The sequence below is a fragment of the Episyrphus balteatus genome, chromosome 2 (genome assembly GCF_945859705.1).
Source record: "Episyrphus balteatus chromosome 2, idEpiBalt1.1, whole genome shotgun sequence".
NCBI classification, from domain to species: Eukaryota; Metazoa; Arthropoda; class Insecta; order Diptera; family Syrphidae; genus Episyrphus; species Episyrphus balteatus.
Window position 1 is genome coordinate 76,879,193 of NC_079135.1, and position 14,296 is coordinate 76,893,488.

Sequence of the window (14,296 nt, forward strand, 5' to 3'; positions counted from 1 at the left end):
AGTCAAACAGACCCATGCAACTCATCATTTATTAACATTTTTTGCTTTTGAACCTATTCAGATGAGCCAAAAAATATGCTTGATTTTTTGACTAGATTTGGTCTAGCTACCGTGTGAGAAGAACGGTAGGCCCCAAGACAATTTTTTTTCTCCTAAACTAAGCGCATAAAGATGTTCTCTCGTTACATATATAAAAAAGATGTGCCATTGCATTAAATACCAAGACAGGCTAAAAGTAAGATGAACTAAAATGTGAACCTATTCAGATGAGCGGCAGTGTACATATTCTTAATCTCTTAAGTACAGAGGACCATGAGATGACAATGACAATCATTCACTTATTTACAAGTACATATAAGCAGGTATAAATTGTTAATATTAAAATATTTATTATTATTATTGACGTGTGTCTTTAATTGATTACTAAAACATTATTAGAAATTATAGATAACACTAGTTTACAAAAAAATAAAAATTTTTAGGACACCTAGTGCCGTTATACTTTTCGTATAGATTTGAGCCCAGAAAACTCAAAAATCTTATCTAAAAAAATATTTATGAATAGGTTTTCGAGGTATGATTTTAGCGTTGTTTTTGCCAGCCTACTTAGTATTTGAGCTATATATTGAGTAATAAACGACTAATCTGAACAGAAAAGCCGGTGCCTGGAAGCTGAGTAAATAAGCAACAAACACTAGAACAACTTTTATGGGTCAATCCCCATGTTTAAGTGCAATGTATTAAAACATTTAAAAAAATCGAGTTTTAAATAAAATTTCTGAAAAAAAAACTTTATTACTGAAAGAAAAAATCAAAATCTTTTGAATCCTTATAGTTTTAAATTTTTCACATTTTAGAAATTTTGTATTTTTTTTTTTGTTTTTATCAATTTTTTACCTCTGTTTTCTAAAAAATATTCTCATATGATAGGTATCGTCTATCTTAAATTTCGAAACTATTTTTGTATTTTATAAATTGTTTCAAATGAAAATAGATTAACTTTTTTCTAAGTTTGAATATATTTCTTGCATTTAGTGGTTTTATGGTTTAAATTAATGATAAAAAAATGGTTCAAAAAGACCAAAAACAGTAGATTTTGAAAGTCCATATTTTATCCAATTTTAGCCGTATTTAATTTTTGTGACCATTATGTTGAAAGATAAAGTATCTTCTTTTCTCCTTTGCATTTTCAATATCTATAAATGCTTAAATGATAAAAATAGACCATTTAGTAAAAACATCAAAAATTCGGTTTTTTTTTTCTTTTATGAATAGTTTTTTTTTTTAAGTTTTTTACAATATTTCAATTTTAATTTTTTTTAAAAAGATACACATCGATAGGAAATTTAATTATCTACAAAAAATTCGGCTTGCTTTTCAAGTTATAGACAAAAACTTAAAAAGTAACAGAAAAAGTCGAAAATATTGATCGTTACAAAAATGGTCATATCTTTATAATTTATCCATAGATTTTGAAGAAAATTATCTTTTTATCTTTGCCAGAAAGTGTACTATACATAAAAAATTTAAAACTATTAGGATTCAAAAGATTTTGATTTTTTCTTTCAGTAATAAAGTTTTTTTCAGAAATTTTCTTTAAAAACTCGATTTTTTTTTAAATGTTTTAATATATTGCACTTAAACAACTGGAGTGACCCAGAAAAGTTGTTCTAGTGTTTGTTAGCACCGGCTTTTTTGTTCAGATAAGTTGTTTATTACTCAAGATATAGATATCCCAAATGCTAAGTACATAGGCTGGAAAAAACAACGACAAAAAACTTTGAAAAATCATATCTCGAAAACCTATCCATCGTAATTTTTTTAAAAGTGATTTCCGAATCCCTGGGGTAAGAAAAAAAAATAGTGGGATTGAGTGTCCATTTTGGCTGTCAACCAGTGAAATTGTTGGACCTTGCAATTTTTTTTGGATTATACAACAAATACACACTGAGCAACTGTCAATCAAATTTTCTTTCCATTGCTTAGACTAGTGTACGTTAGATTGATTTGATGGACTATTTCTTAGAAAAAAAAAAATTCAAAAAGTGTTCTGAAGACAGTCCAAAAATCGTTAGGAATTTAACAATATCAACTGTCACTCAAATTTTCTTTCCATTGCTTAGACTAGTGTACGTTAGATTGATTTGATGGACTATTTCTTGGAAAAAAAAAATGCAAAAAGTATTCTGAAGACAGTCCAAAAATCGTTAGGAATTTACCAATATCGAAGTGAATCGAACCATCTGTTCTGACAATGTTAGTATTTCAACACTGTCATGCACAAGTTGAATTCATAAATTGATTTTTCCCTGCTATCTGAATTAATGAACCATCCAATAACAAATGTTGCAACTTCCAAACAATGAAACTGTGCATAAATGCATACACATTTATAGACTCGCACTATTGACAACCACCGAGATACAATTGAATTGAATATAATGATTTTGAAATAGAACTCGAAATTTGTTTGCGGATGCCCAGTGCTTAAAATTGCACTTTTAAATTTTAAAGTACCTACCTACTACTCACTCTTGTGCGAACAACTTTTACTTTGTATTGTAAATTTCAAAAACATTTTCAAAGGCATGAAGAGAGTGCATCATATACAAAGTTGATTGAGATGCGGGTGCAAATGCAAATTAGTGTAGGTATTGCTACTTTAAACAAGCCCCACATTGCCGGGTATAATACGGTTCATTCCATATTGCACGTTTCCATATTCATCATATTAAACAAGAATATTCTCAGAATTCCTACCATCGCACTAGCATCATGATGCAAATAATGAACCCCTGCTTCGCCACCCTCTTTTTTTGAAATTATCTCTATTGAAAATAAAAGCACACGCGCAACCACCCTTCCCTGCTCAACGCTGCGCTGGCTGTGGCGTGAAAATTACGAACAAACTTTCATGCAAATAAGCGACATCAAGCTTGCAATTTAAATTCATTGCCGTGGAACGAATGAACAGAACAACCCAACCACACAACCAAACACTCTTTAAACAGACACTATTTTGGCATAATTGTGTTGGGTGCAGCACACACAGATATTGTGCTGCTGGATATGCAACACTGTTTCAATCAAGTGCTCTGATTAGCATTCTTTTAATCCCTAAAGTTCATTCAAAAAAGAGTTTTAATGATTTTTTGTTTTTTGATTCTCTGGAAATTGTTTCTATAAATAATAACTAGGTTTGCTGGAAACTCAAACATGTTTTCGAATTGTTTTAAATTTCATGCATCGCTATTTGGTTATCCTGCTGTCAGTTTTTTTTTTACATTTTCGAAAAGTGTCAGTAACATTTGGTCGTAATTTATCAGATTTTATTTTTCACTCAAACTGAAGGACATTGCAAATTACAATCGTTCCATCTGGAAGCACAGTAGAACAGAATGTCATGAAAACTGTAACATTTTTGTTTAAGGCATTCATACATTATTCAAAATTATGTTTATGTAAGATGCTTAAAGCTGGCACACATATTAGTTTTGAAAACGAAGATCCAAGATTGTAAAATAAATGTAAAATAGGTTTTTTTATATCATATCAAAAGTCCCAAAACCAGGCACATGAGCTTTAGGCAGGAGAGGGAATGAAGCTTCACCAATTTGGTATTTCGTTAATATTTTGAAAAGAGAGAGTCAAAAAAGAATCATGTTGCACAAACTTAAAACCTTTTGAAAACATAGAAAACTTCCCATTAGAGTGCAGATGCAGTTAGTTAGTTAGTCTCTACTCGCAAGACTTGATTTCGGTTCTCGGTCTATTTCTATGTTTACAACAAAATTGAAGACTTTTCTTGGATTTTCTTAATTACAAATTAATAAATAATATTGAAAATCTTCTCATAACTCTCAAAACGTAACTTGCATGCTTTCAAACTTCAAAATATATTACATACTACTGCAAACCATTAAAGAATCAAAACATTGGTCAAATTTTAAGCGATTTTTCAAATGTTTAAAACTGTGGTTTTGGAGACCTAAAAAACTCTCCAAATTTGAGATCTCAGGAATATACAAACTAACAAAACGGCATTGTTCTATTGACTTGAAAAATATATTGCATCTTAAATACTAAAGGAAGACGAACTGCTAGATGAAAAACTTTGAGAAAACAACTAACGTTAAGAAACGCATTTGGACTACAGGCCATTTGAATTTTTAAATTTAGTTAAAAAAAACTATGAACTTTATTGCTCTAAACGGCCTGCCGTTTGTGTAATTCGCTCACACTTTTTTGATTTTTCAAATTTTTATTTTTATGATTTTTTTTTTTATTTTAAAATATATATGTTTGTATTTGATGATTGTTTTTAAAATAAAAAGCTCTCCTCACTAGAAATGTGAAAAAAACTGATAATTTGTTTGCGACATTGACAGTAGAGAGCAAAAAAAAGCAAACGAAAGAGGTTTAAAGAGTTTTTAAAAAGAACTAAGTTAAAAAATGTGGCATATTGAAACTGTTTTATTTTCATTAAACAGAGTCAATTTGTGGAATATTTTACTCCAAAACCATTACTTGGTCAAAAAAAAGCAAAATGTTTTTATTGTTTGCATTTTTTTTTTTTTGCTCGCTACTGTATTAGAATTGCGGGATGAACTTTTTCTACTTTCAAAAATTGCTTAAAAATTTAATTTTTTCTTGTAAAATACAACGTATTCATTATCGAAAACGGCTCAATGGCAAGCTCTTACAATGAAAAACTAAAGAAAATCTTTCAATAAAGTTGTTTTCCATTTCTTCGAAAAGAGATGAGTAGAGATGAGAGATGAGTCCCGAGTCGTTTCACCGACATTGCAGCGTGAAATACATACGAATATTATCCTTGGTTCATTGCTTTTTTTTAACATTTAACAAAAATGAAGGAAGAAGCTGTAGGTACTGTACAAGTTGAGTTTGAATTTTCTGCCTTAACTTGTATGACAAATTTTCAAGCAACTTGGGATTTTTAATTTTTTTTTTTTAATATTTGTCTTACCTTGAATAATTCAAATATCGATGAGTTTTAAGTTGATATACGTAAATATGCACCAAATATTCGTCCATTTTCCAAATAACTTTGGCAATGATGTCCTTAAATCTTAAAATCTGTTCCTCAAAAACAAAAATTAATGAATCAAAGCATAGTTTTTGCTAACCATTCGTCAAATTAATAAAATGCTGATTTGAAAATATTGAAAACTTAAATGCTTTTAAAATTGTATACGACAATTATTCTTAAATTAATTTTGTAATACAGAATCAAAAACAATTATTTTTATACTGAAACTTATATCAAAGAACATTCGTTATTTCCCATTTTTAAACTACATAATTTGTATAGTGTTTATTAGGACTCAAAACAAAACTGAGTGTTTTTACTTTTGTCTTTCGATTTCAATAATATAACCCACTGTTTAGCATTCATCGCAAAAACTTGCCTTGTTTATAAAACATTTTTACATTTCTGACGTTTCGTCATAATGAATTTTTTGCTTTGGCGCCAATTTCGATTTTTCACTTTCATGTGACAGTAATCGTAAAATGCTCATATTTATATTTTATTTCACTTTTACCTTCTTTAGTGTTTTCTTCATTGAGTAGTGTTGTCATATCTTTAGAACTTAGTTGTGTACATTACCTTATGAATAGAGACAAAGAAAAAAAAACGCCATTATAATAAGACAGCTATTTGACAAATGATTCGTCTCGTGATGTATCTTTTGGCATCGTATACTAGATCACACTCATGCATTCATTTATGACAGATACTTTTAACACATTTCCGCATGCTTATGTACGAACGTACATCCGGTTGTTTTGAATGCGGCGGCGGTATGGTCAAATTTGTTATAGGGGTTTATTATTATCAATCAATGTTATGGTGCATCATACAATCCTCATTTTGTATGACACACAAATGTTATTTGTGTCACTAACAAAATGAATAATATATATTGAGTTGACCCTGTTTATATCAAGTGTTCCAAAGTATCTAGATCGTAAATAATCATTACAAACCGGAAGATGTATATTTTATTTGAAATAAGCAAAAAAAAAATTGAACATATTTTCTTAATCTTATAAAACATGCAAACACGTGGTGTGGTGTTGTAGGTATAGAGAAAATATTGTTATCCAATGCACAACAAGTCCAAACGGACTTTTCGTGACCAAACTTAAGTAACTTTTTTATAAAGCAGGCTTGGGTTAGGTATGTATTTTTATATGTAGGTAGGAAGGTAGTAATATGTTTTGATATGTGGCTAATAAAACAAGCTTTTATGTTGCTACTTCGATGTTCTAGGGATTTTTATTACTTCTTAACATGACGTATATCTGTATGGATATATGAATGTGAGGAAAAACGTTGGGTTTCTTTTCATAAACCTTCGAAGGAGAAGGACGAATATTTTTCAATTGAATATTGCAGGACAGATACATTTTCCAAAATGTTCATGTCATGTCGAACATGAGATAAAACTAATATGTACTTATTATTAGAATATTTAAATAACTTTTTCAATTTTGTAGATAAAGACCGTGTTTTAAATCCGGTAGTTCTGATTTTTATTGGACAGGTTCAGAAACGTTAGGGACTAAGTATTTAGGTAATTTCTCATTCTCTGATTGGTCAACTGTCAAAAAAAAATCCTTCCAATTTAGGTAATTTTATTGGAAAGTTAACTGGAAAGTTCGGCAAGAAAATTTTCCCTAAAAATTTCGGAAAGTTTTTTTTTTTGTCAACATGACATGTTTTGACGTGATAACGTCTTATAAATCGATGAACCATGGCAGCCACAACAAAAAAGTGACGCCATTTTATAACGTTACATTCTCGCACTTTCGCAGTGCGGCAAAAAAATTCAATTGAAAATTAAAAATAAACTATTAGAGATACAAAAATCTTCTATAGCTTATTTGAAAGATAATAACTTAAAGCTTAATCCAAATGAAGGATTTTTTAAAATTCCGTCATTTAACAGGGTAAACAGGGGTAAAACGGAAAGATGAAATTTGGACTAAAATCTAAACTCAAAGTCGTGGAGAATTGATTTTTTTTGCTTTAGATAGATGAGACTAATTTAAAAATAACTGCATTTAAGAAAAAATTCCAAAAAAATTTTAAACTAAGCTATAACGTTTTGTTTGAATGTTGTACACGTGTTGGGGCTATGACAAAATGATGATTTTGGATAAAGGAAATTTTTTTTTGACAATTTTAAAGATGCCAGGTGAAAGATGAGGGAAAAAAAATTAGGGGTGTGATACGGATTTTTTTTCCAACACTCTGCGTTTCGAAATATGAATTTTTGAAAAACACCTTGTTTTTAAGGGGTATTTTTGGGTAATTTTTGATTTTTAGTTCTATTTTTGGAGAGTTCAAAAAATCTCAAACTTATAGGACATGTAGGGCCTTATGCATTTATGTGCAAAAAATTGGAAACGTTTAGTGAGTTTTGATTGAATAACGGAAGAAACAAGTTTTAAAAAACACTTTTTTTGAAAGTTTTTAACAGATTTTCATCGTTTTTTATTTTTATCTTTTTTTCTTTAATAGATACAGGAATAAAGTATATGGAGTAATGATAGACCATGATTACGACTATATGTGTGCTAAGTTTCAATCATTTTCGTAAACACAATTTTGAGATAACGGTAAAATAAAATTTAAGAATTCAACAGGTTATAACTTTTGACAAAGAGCAGATATATATATATATAATATATTTTATGAGCATCCTGATACAATTACCTTTCATTTGGTGTATCACACATAACGGTAGACTAACAACAAGCTACACAATGTTAAATCAGGAAACTTGCGAAAATCCTCAAAACACCAGTGGAGATCTGTTGCCCCCCGAACAGCCACCAGTGTGGGAAGTACCGTAATCTCAGTCTGGAAATTCGACATGGTTGACTTTAAAAAATTCTAACTTCTCTTGTAGGAATCTTTGAAATGAGATTGATACGTCATTTAAAAGGTGAAATAATAAGCTTTCACATGGTAAATTTGTTAATAGATTGTCCAACAAAAACATTGATAAATATAAATGTTTTTTTTTTGCTTTTTTTAATGAAATTTGATCGAGTCCAAAAAATTCTAGCTCTTTTTGTAGATGTCTCATAGACCTGATCGATATATATGTTTTGAGCTAAGACAATAAGCTTTCAGATGGCATAAAATTTTGTATAGGTTGTTAGGGAAAAAAATGCAATTAATGATGTGAGAAGATAAAAATTCATGTTTTTTTTTGCTTTTTTTTTTTGATGAAAATGATTGTTTTTAATAAATTATTTTTATACTTTTTGCGCATTGTAAAAATTTTAAAATAGTTTTATTCTTAAGAAGAAATACTTGGCATAATTTTTTTTTAAATAAAAAAATTAATGTAATGAGAAAATAAAAAAGGTATTTTTTTTAGCTTTTTCTTGTAAATTATGATTGTTTGAAATAAGTAAACGCTTCAAATGACTCATTTTAAACAAAAGCACACAACCTGTTTTCTGACGACGTTATCACGTAAAATCATCGTCCGTAAACCGGCTTTACAGATAACCTCTTTTTTTAATTACAGTATTAAGTTAAAAGAAAAAAATCTATTTGTGTGAAAGACGAGTAAAAAGTGCATTATCGGTTATAATTAATATTAAAAGTGAAATTTGGTGCCTGTCCCATGCGATCTGCAAAATTCTTAATAAAATTTCGAAATTTGACAATAACATCATATCCAAACTAATTTAGTCAATTTACTCAAATTTCCGTTCAAAAAATGACGTTGCCTAAATATCTAGTCCGTAATATTTCCTGAATGTACATTGAAATAGTACATATCAAGTTTTTGACGTAAGGTACCAAACGAAACTTCCAAATCGTATATTATCGAATATTGTATAGGTACAAGAATAAGTACATATCAGAGTTTTTTTCCTTTTTGTTAACGTATAGTTTGGTTAGTTACCGTCATTAAATATTAAGTTTTTAGAGCTTAAAAATGCTCCACATTTCAATTCATTGATTTTTCTCGTGGAATGAGTATTTTTAATAAAATGACGACTATAAAACTACAATTTCGAAATTTTTGGGAACAATGTTGGATGTGATCTATTTCAAGACCTGTGCAACTTAAGAGCTTATCGTTTTAAAACAAAGCCTAACTGCAATATAAAAAAATTGAAAGTTTTTCCAAAAATATTCAAAAAATTAAGAAGGGCAAGTAAGAAGGTAGCATAGTCCATTTTAAAGACGATAATTAGGTTGAGGTTCGCTAATTGCAGATTTTTTTCTTTTAGAAAACATCATACCATTTTTTTTTTAATGCCAAGTTTTCATTTTCTGCATCCTAAGCAAGAGAAGTAAGTAGCTAATAAAAATATATAAAAAAAATGTTTACTGAAACACACCTTTCCAACAAAGCAATAAAGCTAATGATTCACTTTGGATCTTATTAAATATTTCCTTTTTTTTTTCTTCATTTATTGTTCTCTTAGCTCTAAAAAAAATCAATCATAACGTAAATGTAATTCAACATGTTAACTCTTATTTGCCTTTTTTTTAATATAAAAAATAAATAAAAAAAACGAGCAATAAAAAATAGGTCTCGATGTTCACGATAAGCGGCTTATACAAAAAAAAAAGTGTTTTTAAGGTTCAGGGTAAAGATGCAATAAAGTCCTTCAAGGACGACGAAGACGCATTAAAAATGTAGATTAATACTCACACCATCACCTCCGCTACCATCGTCGACGTCAAGAGGGGAGGTTAACCTAAGCAAATACTTGAATGAAATTACCCACATACCAAGTGCACCACAACCGCAAACGATAGATAGGTGGTACTCGTATATACTTGCAGAGGAAACTTATTCAAAGCACGCTACGCGCAACAACACAATCAATAATAAAAAAAAAAAAAGATTCCCATCAGGCAGGTAAGTACCTACAACACGTCCCTTTAGGTGCACAGAAATACACCCACTGCCATGCCACCTCTCCCGCTGGGATCGCCCTCAAGCAAAAGCAATCGAATTAAATATCTATATAAGATGCCACCCACTTATGCAGAGTGCTCTGACATCATAGCCAGTGGAGGCTCTACAGGTTATCTAGGAATTAGATACTATTTTTTTTTCTCCTTTAAAAATTTTAATGATTATTGCCCGACGATAAACAAGATAAACAAAAAAAAAAAAACCTCATTAAAAAATATAATATTTAAAATTTCTCGTATTTTTCTCGTATTCTTCAACAACAACATCAATAAATTATTATTTTAATCGAACAAAAACATTCCATTAGAATCAAACAGATGTTTGTATCGTTATGTAGTGCGCATTATTATTATTATTATCCAAACGCACTTGTATCTTCTGACACAATTTATTTGTATCTCTTGTGTCTTTATAAATTAAGTTTTTTTCAAATAAAAACGTTTTGATTTGTTTGTTATTATTTATTTTGAGGCTTTCAATTAGGTAAATATTGTTATGAAAATATGAAATTTTATTTCAAATCTCAAGGACACACACACAAAGTGAGGTTAATGTTCGCGCAAAAAGTTCATGTGAGTATGAAAATATAGATTCATTCAGACGGATAAGTTTATATTGTTTATATTGGGTGCGTGTTTATTGTGTTATGGTTGTCTTATTAACCTGGAAAGATTAATAGTTAGAGTTACTGATGTATACTGATAGATTAGGTATAGTAGACACGATATGGTAAAATAAGACTCCTTTTTTGAAACGTATGGAACAATTAAGGTCTTATTTAGTGAAATTCGTGTTGTATAATATTTTCGATTCTTACTTAAAGTTATAGTTTTTAAAAAAAATTTTTAAACCAAACCAGAATTTATTTTTGCATGCAATTCAAGTTTAGAAATATCTTGTTCATTCACTCAACCGAAGTCTTTATTTGTAGTCATCACTCAAGTCGAAATTTTTCTCAAGTGTTGTACGTCTGAGAAGTCATTTTTACTTGAAGAATTCTTCAGTTCGCACTAATAACCCAAAACTTGAGGAAACTCTTAAGTTTTTTTTTATTCACTCCACGAAGCACATTTTAAATATTATTTTTCTATATTATTTGTAAACAAAACAAAAACAAAAGGCTTAACTACATTTTTGCATAAGTACAAAAGTACATTTTTTTCTGGCTAGCGCAATTGGTTCGTGGAAAAAACTATACAACTTATTTTTTAAACCAAAATTCAAGCTTTGTGCGTCATTTTTACAAGTTTTCCATTCCGAGAAACCATTTTAGGCCAATATAGTTAAATAAGTTAAATTACTGAATTACTATAAAAAATAGTTTTTAGTTGAAAGTGTCATCGAATCAGTCAACTTACATTGTGAGAAATAATTTTTCACATGTCAATATTTTACTCTACTCAAGTTGCCACTCTTTTTAATTGCTCTATAGGGCAAGTATTGGTTTCGTGTAGAAAAAAAAATTCGAGGTTTTAATCAAAACCAACATTACGATGATGGAGAAGATCAAAAAAGTAGTCATGCCGTCCGTCGCGTCGGTCTGTGCGTGTGTGCGTCGAGCTAGGGCCCAAACGGATGGATGGATTTACTTGAAACTTGGTGCAGATGATTTTTACGTAATTCCCTAGACCCGTTTTTTAATTTTTTTATCTCTTTTTTAACTCATATCTCCCATATAACGTTTTCGAGGTATTCCAATTTTCTCGAAAACGGTTTTAACGATTTTGTACGTAATACTCTTATTGATTCTAACAAATCTGCGTTTTTAGTTTTTCTCAAAAAATTTGGAGAACGGAAATATGGCGTTGCCGTTTTTCAAAAATTGACATATTTTTTAAGTTCATATATTTCATCAAAGTCAATTTTATTCAAAATTTACAGACATAATTTTGAAGTGCAAAATGTAAAAAAAAAATATGAAAAAAAGGTTTTTGAAAAAAAATTTTAAAAATTTAATTTTTTTAACTTTCGATTTCAAAAATTTTTTTTTCTCCACACTAAACAAAATCTTAAATTTCCAATAGATATTTAAGATAAAGATACTTTGAACTACAAGAGCAAGTACGTGCGACCCAGTCGTGCATATTATTTTACTATGAATAAAGATTTGACTTTAGCGAATACTTAAGAGATTTCTAGATATTCTTAATTTTTCATTTCAATACCCTTATCGCATACAATCGTTTTATATTTGTGTTCTCACTTTAACACCTACATGCCTTTTTGAATTACAAAAAAAAAAAAAAAAACACGTATACGCCACAGTGACCATATGTTTTTTTTTTTCCAAATTAAAAGTATTGATTCCGAGTTCCCGATAGATCGCTGAAATCAAGCATCTTGAGCGTTGTTAGGTGAAAGTTGGTGGACCGTGCGTTGTCATACATATGTTATCTTACTTTTGTTTGTTCTTGCTCGGCGTTGTCTCAATGTCTTGTATCAATGTTTTTGTATCAGCCAATAGTTTCATTTTCCATTGATAAGCTATTTCTAGTACTTCGAAGTAGATAAATGTAAATGTAAATGCTTGAAAGATTAAAGAAAAGGCCAGCGCAGAGTGCACAAACAAAACAAAGCACTTGAATCCAATACATAAATTTGTATCTTTTGTACCTACATCATATGGTGATTGTGCCATGTTTCGGCATAAACCTCTTTAGATCACCATACAAAATCAAGTATTGGGTTGAATCGATATAAGTTTTTCTGCATGAAAATCAATTTTTGTTTGCAAATAATAATAATTGAATAACATTCCTAGAGGCCAGTCTTTATTTGGTTTGATGTGGTAAGTCAAAGAACTTTATTATGCGGTGCAATAATAAGCAGAAGCAAACAAATAGTTTTGAAAAGTAAGTTTAATTTTGAACGCTGAACTGTTAAACTCGTTTCATTGATACTATGTTATTAAGCAGAGGCGGCGGAAGGAGTGTGCGGAGTGTGCCCCCGCACACGGCCCCGCGGGCGCCAAATGAAAATGTTACGGCCTTTGGAAATAATAAAATCCGAAAAACCATGTCTCTTCTTAATTCATCATAACAATCAATCAAAAAAATAATTGAAATTGGCTTATTTCCACTCGATTTCCATAACTGCATTGAGATGAGTCGAAGCATGGTCGTTACTACATTGGCCACTTTTTGCAAAAGTACGAAAGAAAAATTAAATAGAAATAGAAAATCTAAGATTTATTGTTTTATTTTATTTTCTCAAGTGAAGCGCATAATTAGCTTGCCGAACAAATTACATTAGGTATTTAAAATTTTTGCTTATAAGGTTAAGGGTATTTTTCAATTTTGTATAGGTAGGTATTTAAAATTATACGAAATAATTTTTTGTATAAGGCTTAAGAATGGGTAAACTATATTTCCTCTAAAAAATTTCTTTGCTTGCTAACGCTCGCAATTTATATAAACTGATTTTTCACACATTGTATAAATTTAAACACTTTGTTAAGGAAAATTTCTGCTTTCCGCCGTCAATTTGTTGAACTTCCTTAAAATGATTAAAAAGAGCAATTTAATTCAGTAAAATTTTCGCTGTGTGAATTCCGTATTTGAACATTTCAAAATATGAAAGATTCACAATCCACCAAACTTTTCCCGTTTTAAATCAACAATTTTGCTCAAATTAAAATTTGAATAATTTATGTATTTACTAAACAAATATTAAATTATTGAAAATTTTCTAACAGAGGAAAGCAAACATCAACAGAAACAACTCCCATTAGTTATTATATAACTTCATTGAAAAACTTCAAACTAGATGATGGATAAAAATAAACAATAGCACGGAAAACGTAGAATATAGTTCCACAATTTTTTTAGATATCTTTTTCTTCAACTCAAAATCCAAATTGAATCACAAATTAAAAGAAGCTATTAGTCTTAAATATTTCTAAAACTATATTTTGATGCAAATTTCGTCTCTATACGTAAACCATCGCATCGGTTAGGCCGAAGAAAGAAACAAAAACTGTTTTTCTAAAAGAAATACAGGTGATTTAAAAATATTATAGTTTAAAGAAAGAAACATTATCCGGCTTCTTCCTACTGATAAATTTTAATTTTTTATTTAAATATGGCACTCAGCGAAATTACATTACAGGTTGTTTTAAAAGTGTCAATTTTACAAATTCTGAGGTTAACGTGAAACTAGCCTAGGTTAGGTTTAGGTTGAAATGTCTGTCAGGCTGTTGTGATACCATGATTTTGCAAGGAAATTCCTCACTAATTAAACCATTTGGAGCTTTTAATGAAGCGGTGAAGGTTGAAGATGTCAGTATTAATTAAGATTTTATTAGAAAATCAAAC

General features: G+C 29.6%; 1 protein-coding gene across 7 annotated transcripts in view; it reads right to left on the minus strand.

Moving 5' to 3' along the window:
- LOC129909023 (cAMP-specific 3',5'-cyclic phosphodiesterase) overlaps positions 1-14,296 on the minus strand; it is a 308,658-nt gene that overhangs the window by 204,434 nt on the left and 89,928 nt on the right. For 4 of the 7 annotated variants that reach the window (XM_055985952.1, XM_055985951.1, XM_055985945.1 and 1 more), the window contains exon 1: positions 4,988-5,108. The exons of 2 other annotated variants lie outside the window; for them this stretch is intronic. The gene's annotated coding sequence lies outside the window, so the exon portion shown is untranslated. Of the gene's footprint in view, positions 1-4,987; positions 5,109-5,147; positions 5,239-14,296 lie in introns of those variants that run through there. One more of the 7 variants, XM_055985943.1, reaches the window with a different exon arrangement.